The 12,106-nt window shown below is 38.2% G+C and overlaps 2 pseudogenes; both read left to right on the forward strand.

Moving 5' to 3' along the window:
• The window catches only part of LOC148740845 (uncharacterized), a 70,150-nt pseudogene continuing 58,044 nt past the window's right edge, over positions 1-12,106 (forward strand).
• LOC148740846 (neuronal acetylcholine receptor subunit alpha-7-like) lies at positions 7,244-11,163 on the forward strand (annotated as a pseudogene).

Genomic DNA, 12,106 nt, shown 5'->3' on the forward strand with positions numbered 1-12,106 from the left:
ATGTCATTAGTGTCACTCAAAGAATCGCATGTTGCACCTGGTGCCCACGTGGTGTCTTTTTCATTCAGTCCAGATTCAATCAGTCGAAATCAGAGATCTCGAGAGATCACATTGGAATCGATCGTTATCAACCTTTGCCAGCATGGCGGGGAGGCACAAGAAGAAGCCAAGAAAGTAGTTGAGTTTGATTTTGCAGCATATAAGTCTTCTATTTATCACTTTTTATGGCTACATTAAGAGAAATTTCCGGTTTGTTTCCTGGATAGGGTCTTGGCAGTATTATAATTCCATTTCTATTTTTCTACAATAAAAGATAAAAATCCCCAGAGGGATGCCATTTAGAAAACTGGAATAGTGGTTGATGGAAGATGCTTTAGAGTTAAATTTCCAGGTTTTTTATCTCTGCCAATCTTGACTCTTTATATTTTTATATCTTATTGTTTTTTATTTTTTCAGTGTTCATATGTTACATGTCTAGCCATGTTATAGTACTATTGAATCCATTTTATGCTTGGCAGTGTCAGAAAATATCTGGGAAAGTGGTGTTCAGTAGAAAGTCTACCATTTGAGATCTGTCGTGTAGGTATTTAAACTTCAACTTGATATTATCTTCTCGTCTTTTTTCATGGCAGTTAGTCTCATGATTACAAAGCACTGATAATTAATGCTACTCCAGCAAAAAGGTGGTGATGCCGACAAATATATCAATGGACTTTGGACACAGAGTGCTGTGTATTCTGTAAAGTTATTAAGGTAGGTTATACCTGCAATTGCTAAATGACATGCATCATAGCAGAATTCTACAGTAACAGAAAACATATTCAGGTTACCAGTATTTGTGATGCAATTTATTTGTAATCAATTAGTGAGAGCTTTCTTGGCTTTCTTGACTTTATGGAAAGGCAGAAATCTGTCTCTAAAAATTAACATATTTTATCTGCGGTGAACAGTGATTATATATCTACAAATAGTAGTAAACATTATATGACTTTAGCTCAGTTAATTCATTATTAAATTATACATGCACTTTCTTTATTTGTAGGAATGTGCCTGTCGCGATGTTCCTCATGGTGAAGCCTGTGCTGAGTGTTTCCCAAAAAGCAAAGCAAATATTGGGAGGGTTAAGGTACAACCCTGCATTTCTGTATTGACATGCATAAAAAACTCCAGCTTGCAGTATGATACTTCACTTTCTATTGGAACACATGTCTTTAAATCTCGCTTGGGATACTTAATTTGACGGACAGTTACAGGTAGATATATGGTAGGTTTGGATTGTAAAGGTGGAAACCAAATTCACTGTTTTTTTTTTGTCTGTTTCACATGGAAGGGGTAAAGAGATGACTTGCTCTTTCTCCTTGAAGAGGAGCCATGTGATATTAATTTATGTGCTCTGCATGCAATGTATAACATTTGAATTTTTAAATTGTCTGCACTCATTATGTCTAGAAAATGAATTAATTCATTTTCTAGACATCTCGCGGGTCAAAATCTCTTTTACGACGAAGAACGATTAAACACTCTTCATCAATTTCCCAAGAGCAATCCCCAGCTACACCAAGAGCAAGTCCCCAGCTACACCAAGACTCTCCGAAAACTTCAGAGTCTTGGTGTAGCTGGGGACTTATGGTGTTGGATAAGGGATTACCTCTCTGGAAGAAAGCAAGTAACGACGATTAATGAGTGTCAATCTCAAGCTATGCCAGTTACTTTTGGTGTACCTCAAAGGTCGGTGCTGGGCCCTACCCTGTTTTCCATCTTCTGTAATGATCTGCCCAATATCACTGAGGGAATAGATGGTGACTCACAGCTTCATGTGTACGCAGACGATACCACCGTCTATGTCTCGGCTCCGACCTATGATCTGGTGGCCTCCAAGTTGAATGAAGTACTAGCAAGGCTATATACATGGTGTTGCGAGAACTGTCTCACTCCACATCCCACCATGACGGAATATATATCGCTTGGGGGACGCGGAAAATTTACTGGGCCAAAACAAGCTATTAAGATGGGTGATTACGTTATCGAGGAGGTTGTTTCTACAAGATGCCTAGGTGTTCAGATAGATAATGCTCTTAAATGGGATCATCATGTATCGGAATTAGCTAAGTCATATACGCAGAAGTTGAATTTACTTAAATCCTTGTATTTCCTGCCTAAACAGGCAAGAACTGATTTCTATTTTAAGGTTATTCTGCCGTCTGTGACATATGGTATGTTAGTTTGGGGCTCTTGTGGTCGAGTATTTTTCTCAACCTTAGAATCTATACATGTTAGAGCGGCGAAAATAATATTTAACTTGGATTGGTGTACTCCAAGCAAGGAGGTTCTTGCCACAGTAAAATGGAATACCTTAGAGATTATGTATGAGAAACGATTACTAATCTTAGCGCATCAGGCTTATTATCATCTTTTACCATGTCCTATGAACCGTCGCTTTGAAAAGTATGTAAGTAGCTACGACTTCAGGAAGAAAATGACATTTAAGTTACCTAGACCTAAGACCGATATGGTCAAGAAATCATGCTCATACAAGTCAATTACTCGGTGGAACGCTCTGGAAAATCAAATGAGATCAATTCAAGACGTTGACGCTTTTAAAAAGTCACTCAAGTGTATTTTTAAGCCACGTATATTATAATGATGTACTATGTAGAATTTTTATTGTTCAAAATAAGTAGAAATCTTACATTAGTCTTCTTATAATTAGTTAAGAATTTAGTTTTATTGTATTTAGTCAGGAATTTGGTTTTATTGTTTGTACACGACCACATCAGCTTTTGCTGAATTTTTTTATCGTGTTTAAATAAATGCTGTTGTTGTTGTTGTTATCGCGCGCTGCCTATACGTCATAAGACTCACGCAATACGATCACGCCATTCTTACGTGACCATCCCAGATTAAGATCTTTCAACTCCGATTATTTGAGACACGGAGCCGGCAGCGAAAATCTTTTTTCGTTCTAAATAATTTTTTTTTTTTTGGATATTAAGGACAAGGCAGCTCCCTCTCATATCTCTTAAGGTATCCATCTTTATTTTCTTCATATAAATATCAACACACAACTCCCCTCTTAATTCTAATTCCCTTTTCGTGACACTTCCGTTCAGTGTATTTTTTTTGTTTGTTTATCAACTCTTTTTTCAATTCAAAATTTTTTTTTCATTTATCTATTTATTTTTCTTTTAATTTAGATGAGTATTCTCTTCTGTATTAGCACCGCATTCTTTATTTCTCTACGTAAGCATTCTCTTCCGTATTATCTCCGAAAATAATTTTTAATTTGTTTCAGTAAGTTTTCTCTTCTATTATATCTGAAATTTTCTTTATTTAGTATACATAAGTACTTCCCTTTTTATTATCTCAAAAAATATTTTTTTTTTTTCCTTCGGAGTAGGTTCCAATGACTTTCTAATTTCTCACCATAAATGTGTAGTTTTTCTCGCTTTCTTCAACAAGGACTCGGCACGAGGATGTCGGGCATTGACCTGGTACCAGGTTAGAAACATCCTCGCTCGGTTGTGCTTTGCCCCTGACGACTCGCAACCATTAGGAGCCTTGGTGCCGATGCATCCTTCTCTCCTCACCCGATCGGTTGATTTCCATTTCTCTCCATCTTTTAACAACTTTCATAGACACTTCATATCTTCCTTCACTACTCCTCAATCCAACTCCTTATACTATAAAACATGAAAGTCTTCTGTTTATATATGTATTTTATTAGCTCTTTACAGATCCTTCTTACTACACAAAGTTCCATATTATTTACCTTTATTCCTTTTATTCCCCCTCTAAAAACTGATATAAACCCAGACCCTTACCCCACTCCACACTCCAAAACATTTTAACATAACCCCTCACCAAAATCTCACAGGAAAAGTGCTAACACTACCATGTTCTCTTTATATGTCATCTATACTTTAAAACACCTAACACAGTTTTTCATCACATCCCCTACAACCACCTATCAAGATGGTAATAGAAATAAAGACTGCCCCTCTTCTACCTTTATCCTTCCCTTTCCTGCAGCCACCTGTACATAAAAATAATTATAAAAGGAGAATACTTTCTTTTTATCAATCATCATTTTTTCCTATCCTTTCAATAACCCCTTTTCCATTCCTACAGTCAAAACCAGAGACCCCATACCATAAACCCTAGGTAAACCCTTACCTATTACTAACCTTTACTTCACCCAAACCCTAATCCTAACCCAACCCTAATCTAGCACTAACCCTGACCCTAACCCCAACCTAATCTAACACTAACCCTAACCCTAACTAACACTAACAGGAGATTCCTAGGCTTAGGAAATTATTCTAACTGTCCCGGTTTAAAAACACACTTCACACCTCATTAATTCCATGTGCTCACAACACAACCTTTTTAATCTCGATCCGGTCCCCCACACGGGGTGGCGCCTGGCGCTTACAAAAGACAACAAACAAATGAAATCGCGTGTCCACTAACCCTAACCCTAATATAACGCTAACCCTAACTTTAACTAAAACTCTAATATAACATTAGCAATTTAACCCCAAACCCTAAATGCTTCCCCCCCTCTTGCTGATAGTTACTCTTATAATATTTTAACTTCATTTTATTTTATTTTATTTTGATTTTATTTTTTATTTTAATAATATATAACATATATATTTTTTACAATTTTAAATTGAGTTTAGGGGCGTGCTGTTGTTAAGAAGTTGCTCCCTCAATTTTAAAACCTAACTTTTATGTTCATTTTACACACTCATCCCCACCCTTACATTCGCTTTTTTTCTTTTTTTACCCACTGATCACGAGATTGCTCATCAGTGGAGTGGGAACCCATTTTCATGGGATCCCATACATCAACACCAAAGGAAGCCACAAAGGTTGCCTATGAAACTACTGATTAATATATTTAATACAATACAAACCAAGATGATTGTCGAGGTAAGACACAACTGTTTGCATGGGATTTTTTCAAAGTCAAAGTAGCTTTTCATTATTTACCCGCTGTTTTGCATAATCAGCATTCAGCCTCTAACCCTGCCACTGCTTAGCCAGAGGGTTGCATCTCAATGCCTGGAAGACTGCTAAGCATCATGAGCGGTGGGGTTTGTATAAGTTGCAATTGAAACTAAAAAACCACATCCCGCTTGATCAAAAGAGGATTGTGAAACTTTCCTTTGAGGGCTAATCTACGTTTTATCTTTTTACATATCAGAGCCTTGCTCCCTGGATGTTGCTGTCCTGATAGATGTGTCACTAAGCATGAACCAAAGCGAACGAGAACAGCTAAACACCATCTTCAATAGTATAGTGGACGAATTGCGAGTTTCTCCAGATGGCAGTCACATGGCCATAATTACTTTTGGATCGGATGCCAACCTCATATTCACATTTTCAGACAACAAGTATCACAATGCTGTCGCGTTGAAAAAGAAGGCAAAGGAGGTGATATTTTCCAAACTGGCTAAAGAGGGAACCCGCACAGACCTTGCCGAAGACCTGGCATTGAAAGAAGTGTTTACTCCCACGGGAGGGGAAAGAGACAAATTCAGGAATGTAATGATCATTCTCACTGATGGAAAATTTTGGATTCGCCCCGATGATACCAAGGCAGAAGTTTATTTCGATTTCACCACGAAAACACAGGAGGTAAAGAAAAGTTAAAAATTCGATTTAGTACTTGTCTAGGTCTTTTTCAGCCGATGCGGGCAGGAAAAGGTGGAGAAATACTCAAATATGCAGATTTCGGAGAGCTCTCCAGCAAACTCGATGATTTAATAAAGGAAGTCTGTGGTAAGTGAACGTTCAAACGGTACCAGTCATTCTACTTTTTATCCGCCCTTTACATCTCACGTAACATATGTGAAAGTGCTCGTGATACTTGAGTCACGTGCTTACTTTTATGACTTATGTTGCCTTCTTTTAGAGGAAAAATCAGAATAACGTGACGAATTATGAAGTTGATGTTTTTTTGTGTTTGTTTTTGCCTTTGCTTTTGCTATTTCTCTTAATTGGTAACTCAATGAGGAATAATTCGTCATTCAACAAACAATTTTTAAATTTTAGATGGTGATAATAAAGGTAATGATGATAAAATTTGTGTAATAATCACAATTTTAATTAAACAAATCTCATGGTGACCTGCGGATATATTTCAAGCACAAAAAAAATCCAGTCAAGCAATGGAGAAAAGAAGCCCGAGAAAAATTCAAGCCTCAACAGAATTCAAACCCGTGCATTCTAGTTACTAGTCAGCGGCTCCTACCAACTGCAATACGAAACAACAGGTTTGGATCGAAGTAAACTTTATTGGATCCATCTTTTTCAAAACTATCTTAATCGCAATGTTGATGAAAAAATTTCATTTCTATCAGCGAGGTTCATTCTGCACTTAAAATTAATTTGCAGGTCGAAGAAGTTACTGGAATTTGTGTGGCTCACCATCCCCCCAGCGTGTGTTCTCATTGCTTGGGTACTATTATCGCCCAACTGGTGTTTGGGGAAGCATGGATTCCATTTTGTGTCCTTCCAAATTTTCCGATTATAACGCTGCCTCATGACTGCTTGAACCCTTTAGAAATATCGCGCGTATTTCCTATTAAAAAAAGTGCAACATGATGACGCCTTAAGCCGAATTTTTAAAGATCTCTTCCGAACTATCTCCGTGTTATTGTAAAGTGCAGTTATCATTCTGGTAAGTCCACGAGGTTAATAATCGGATGATACTTATTACCTTACCATGGTCAATTTGCAGTTGTTGAAGGTCGTTACACAGACTGGTTGGAGTCTGAGTGTAGTGCAACATTTGGAGAAAGAACCTTGATTCGCTCGAGAACTTGCATCTTACTCCACCTTCCAACTGTGGAAAGGCTTGCATTGGGCCTGCTGGGGAGACTTTTGCATGCAACGAAGAAAGATGCCCTCGTAAGTCAAAGCTTTGTTCAGTAACAAAACATTTTGTTCTTCTGTCCTCTAACACCCTGTCAATTTTCCATCTGAAAAGTAAGGCTTCTGATCTTGTGTATCTCTTAACACCTGGCGTGGGGCTAGCGCTGATGTCCATATGTGCTCAAATAAATCCCAGTTTTATCTTGTTCCCATAATAATAGTTCATCGTAGAGGAGAAAGTAATCTTTTCATACTGTCCCTCATTAGAATTTTCCGGGGAATATCGGCAACAGGTATGCTCTACTTTTTACCTATTTCACGTTCAAAATCGTTGATACATAAACAGAATCACCGATATCAAATGTCAATTCTAGTTTCGCATTTTATAACGTTTCCTTACCTAACTGACTGATTTACCTGGCGAGATAAAGGCGGTTCTTGTTGTTGTTGTTGTTGTTTTTCGCCATGTTTTTTATGATATTTCCTCTATTTTAACTAGTTTCTAAATTATCTTTTCAAAAATTAAAATAAACAAGTGCTACCAGTCTTCAACATAAGTTGCCCTTTTCATGTCAAGTTTAGTTTGAGTTTGATACAAATTATTTCAGTGGTAAGTTTACCGGCGTACTGCCATTGCTAGTCCCACTAAGATTCAGAAAACCAAAAGTTTCCGTTACAATGACAAGGAGCTTTCAAAAAGGGCCGGAAGTCGGTCAAAGCCACCAGCTCGTTTGTTAGCTTTAATCAGCCGCAGTCACCCCATTTAACTAAATTTGCCGTGGAACTCGAACAATCGTACAATACCTCCAATTTCGTGGAATAAATGTGTTCGGCAGCCATTTCCCAGATTTGAAAGAAAGAAAGAAATGTGTACGGCATTTTTCTCAGTTTTGGGTAGACCTGAATGCATACTTCACCAGTTTTAAACATGTTTAGATGTGTGAATCGTCTCCACGTTCAGAATTTTCTCGAAGATTCGTGTGCACCACGTTTATCTCCTAGGACATATTTCAAAAAATAGACCACCCTTTCTATCGGTTTACCAGCATAACAACCCACTATATGAATAATGAGGGAGCAAGAGAAAAGTTTGTAGTATAGAGCACGAGCCGATGGCTAGTCCTCCCGAGTTTTCTCATCTCCGAGACGACTTAAGTCGAAGGTTAACCCAGCCAGGGTGACTCGGGCAGAAAGGGCTGAGATAGTGCCGGGTGACCTAATGATTGCAGCACAACAGGTTAATTTCATGGTAGTTTTGATAAATTGAAAACCAAAGGCCGACAGGATGTCCATAAGAGCTTGTTTAACGTAATTTAGTTTTAATATATACTTAGTCTAGAAATTTATTTTGTTTCAGTTTTTTTCAATCTTTTCTCTTAATCCTGACTTCCAAAATTTCGAATGATGAATTATTCTCTGTTCCACAATTTCTGATTAAAATCTCCCAAAATATCATCTACAACTCGTATTCTTAAAAGGATACTAAGGTAAAACTCAACGATTTTCGTAAACAATTAATTGCTAATTAGTCTAAAAATGTCTTGTCTTTTACCTTCAGAACAGCAAGTCTCAACTCCTGACCCTCAACGTCTGGATTAGACAGGTAATTTCAATTTCCTTGTTCAATAATGTTGCACGAATTCTCAGCAGTTCAAGCGTGGCTATCAAAAATTCCCTTTCTACAACGACTAACAATTTAATGGGACATGGCGAAACTTAATAGGTGGGGAAGGAATATCATTTTTGGCTAAAAAAAACTCTGAAAGAAAGAAAAATAGAAAAATAAAGAAAGGATAAGAGATAGAAAGAAAGAAAGAAAGAAAGAAAGAAAGAAAGAAAGAAAGAAAGAAATAACAGATGGATTAAAAGGTAAAAAATTAGGCATATGTTAAATAACCTTAACTCATAACCAACATAAAAAATCAAAAATGTTTTGTTTATGCTTCGTTTTTCATCAGAGATGGATCAATCCCATGCTAGGATCGAACGCATCCGAATATGGTGAAATAAAATCAGTAAATGTGGACCCTTCTAAACTATGGATACCTAACGTCATTCTTTATAACAAGTAAGATACAATATAAGATGTGGTGTAGTCCTTATTCTCAGTTCCACGGCTGTTTACAACTTTAGAATCATAACAAGTAACGTGCGTTTGTCTATTCAGTATTAGTTCTTTTTTCCATCTTTTCTACCCGGCCAAAAAAACTCTGAGCGATGACTCACCACGAAACCGCACATTTAACATTTTGGTCATAGTTTTCCTTTGGAAAATTCATTGATGTGGGGTTATCAACTTCCTCAAAGATCTGGGTAGTTGAATTTTACGATCGAAATCAAAGATTTTTCATTTTAGTTCATAAAAGGACGCACCTTTCCATTTACATTAGCAAACTGTGATTCTACCAGCTTCCATTTTCTTATTTGGGGAAAAAAATTGAGTAAAGATAAAAGGTGGTAACGTTACGTACACATAATTTTATCTTCAGCGTTGATGACAGTAACGGAGGTGGACTGGAAAAATGTAAGACTGCTGTCATTTTGTATGATGAGGGAGGCAATGAATGGAACGCCCCTGCGTCTTTTACAAGCACTTGTAAGATCAACGTGGCTAATTTCCCATTTGACAAACGGAGTTGTTCGCTAAAATTTGGCTCATGGACGTTCTAAGGGAACCACTTGACAATGGAGTCGGCTTCGGAATCCGCTGACTTGAAATTATACATACAAAATGGAGAATGGAACCTTATTGAGATGCCAGCGAAACTGAATAAAGTGTTTTGAAGGTGTAGTCTGATCGTCTGGGTGAGTGTAGTCCTGAGAAGGACTGTTGTCGGTGGCAGTGACTGACGTTTCGACAACCTGTGCGGAAGTCATCATCAGAGTCAAGTGAATGATTGTTGTCAGTAGAATGTTCTTATTCCAGTTCGTGTGAAATGATCGGTTGGTTTTGCCGTGATGTTATTGGCTGTAAGACTCGAGTGACGTAAGTCGGTCGTGATTGGTCTGTTTCGATCTGTCGGTAAAGTTAGGTTGTTCTTTTTCGGTCGTTTGTGATGTTTATGTCGTGAATGAGTCGTTTGTATGGGGCGGGTAGTTGTTGACATCTGTTTAGGGGAGTCTGTTCTAAGTTAGTAAACCAGCTTTCCAGAGTCAGTCGTTGAAAATAGTCAGTGCTGCAGGTTAGGCATTGCGCAGAGTCCCAGTCAATGTTGTGGTTGGTAAGTCGATGGTGTTCAGCAATGTGATTGCTGACATCACCTTTCCTCGTCGCCCGTCTGTGTTCAGTCAGTCTTGTTGTGAGGTTTCTGCCAGTCTCACCGATGTAGGAGGCTTGGCAGTCGGAACAGTTGATCTTATAAATCGTTCCCTGTCTGTTCCTCGGTTCGTCTCTCTCTTCGTTCAAAGAACGAAACCATTTACTGCATAAAGTGTTTTATAACTACTGCAAATATCCCTATCACGATGTGACTCTGAATTTGATCATCAAAAGAAAACCTCTATATTATGTTTTCAATTTAATCCTACCTTGCGCTTTGATTTCCACACTTACACTAATCAAGTTCTTTCTACCACCGGAATCTGGGGAAAAAGTCGGTTTGGGAATCACGGTGCTATTAGCAATGACTGTCTTCTTGTTACTCGTAGCTGAGACACTACCCGCTACTTCAGACGATGTTCCGTTACTTGGTCAGTATTTCATCGCTACAATGTTTGTCACTGCAATGTCACTCGTGAGTACTTGTACCATTTTGAATTTTTTCCACCGCAGTCCATCGACTTAACCAATGCCTCAATGCGTCAGAGTTATCATTCTTGGCGACATGGCAAGTGTTTTGCTTCCCAAACGACAAAGAGGAGGAAATTAAAGTTACACCCAAAACCAAAAGAGGAAAACTTGAATTTGACTTAAACGGCGACGTCGTGTGCGATGATGACACGTACATGACAGCCCGAGAGCTCGAGAGTTCAGCCAGGTTTCGAGATGACATGTCCGTTATATATCAGAGTGGTCGAAGTACTCCAAGCAAGCGAAGTACCCGCAGTATGAGTATCGTAGGGGGTCACAGCTTGTTCACTGAGAGACTCATCGAGGACATAAGCATTCTGGCCGACGATGTTCGTGCTATACAAGAAGATGACAGGCAAAGGGAGGAATGGCGCATTGCTGCTCTCATCATGGATCGGATGTTTTTCTGGTTGTTCTTGTTCATAACTTCCCTTTCAAAATTTTTAATTTTCTTCCGAAAAACCGTCATGGGTTGAGTTGAATGAGGCCAGAAACACATATGCCATAAGCTTTTTTAGGCCACAAATGTCGAACTTGATTTAAAACTGATCTCCACAAGTGGATGCTCAACAGCGGACTGGTGCAGTTCGGAAATAAGTTCATAAGATATTGCAAAGCGCCATGCATATGCTTTCAGCTATCCAAATTTGTCAAATACCACCTTGTATAATGCGGATCGCACATTTAGATTCATTTCCAGTTCATTATTTACAGATTTAATTTCAACCGCAGAGCTTCGGAGAGCCTAACATTTGCATTACAGTAACAGTAGAGTTTTCGACGCATTAAAGATACAACAGTTTGTGTAAAGCCTTTCCCTTATTAAAAACGTATTCTTGATTAGTACTTACTGAATGGTGTTAATAACTGTCTCCCTTATTAACAATCCCCAACTCGTTTCTGGTAAAGTTTGTTTCGAGCCGATGACGACGTCACGTCCCAGGTGCACCGTAGCCCATGATAAATTCTCGTTATTGAGGTTATAGTGTGTTCTCCATTAGTATTAGACTGTGGACAAAGCCTCTCTTCATAACTATTCCCGAATAGCTTTTGGTAAAGTTTAGTAGCGGCAAATATTTTAAGAAACTTTAGTCAGAACACGGTCGACATTTTTTTGCTACTATTAAATGAAACCTCATAACCTGGATGAACCAGTTTTTGTGATGTTTTAGTGATCGTTGTAGCGTTGATCATAAGGAGTTATTCGCACTCATTGCACACATTTAGGCAGTCTAATAAGCTGTTCGCTTCTCTAGAAATTCGGTTGTTAACTAGGTTCTTTTCAGAAATAAAGGCTGATAGTTTCTAAAGAAACTGTTTGGGGCTGCGTCGGTGAGGGTAACGAAATAATTTAAATATTTCAACAAAGTTGAAATGGTAAATTGGCCACCGTTACGGTTATAAAAGCTGACGTTTCGAGCGTTAGCCCTTCGT

This window comes from Stylophora pistillata, chromosome 1, assembly GCF_964205215.1.
Source record: "Stylophora pistillata chromosome 1, jaStyPist1.2, whole genome shotgun sequence".
NCBI lineage: Eukaryota > Metazoa > Cnidaria > Anthozoa > Scleractinia > Pocilloporidae > Stylophora > Stylophora pistillata.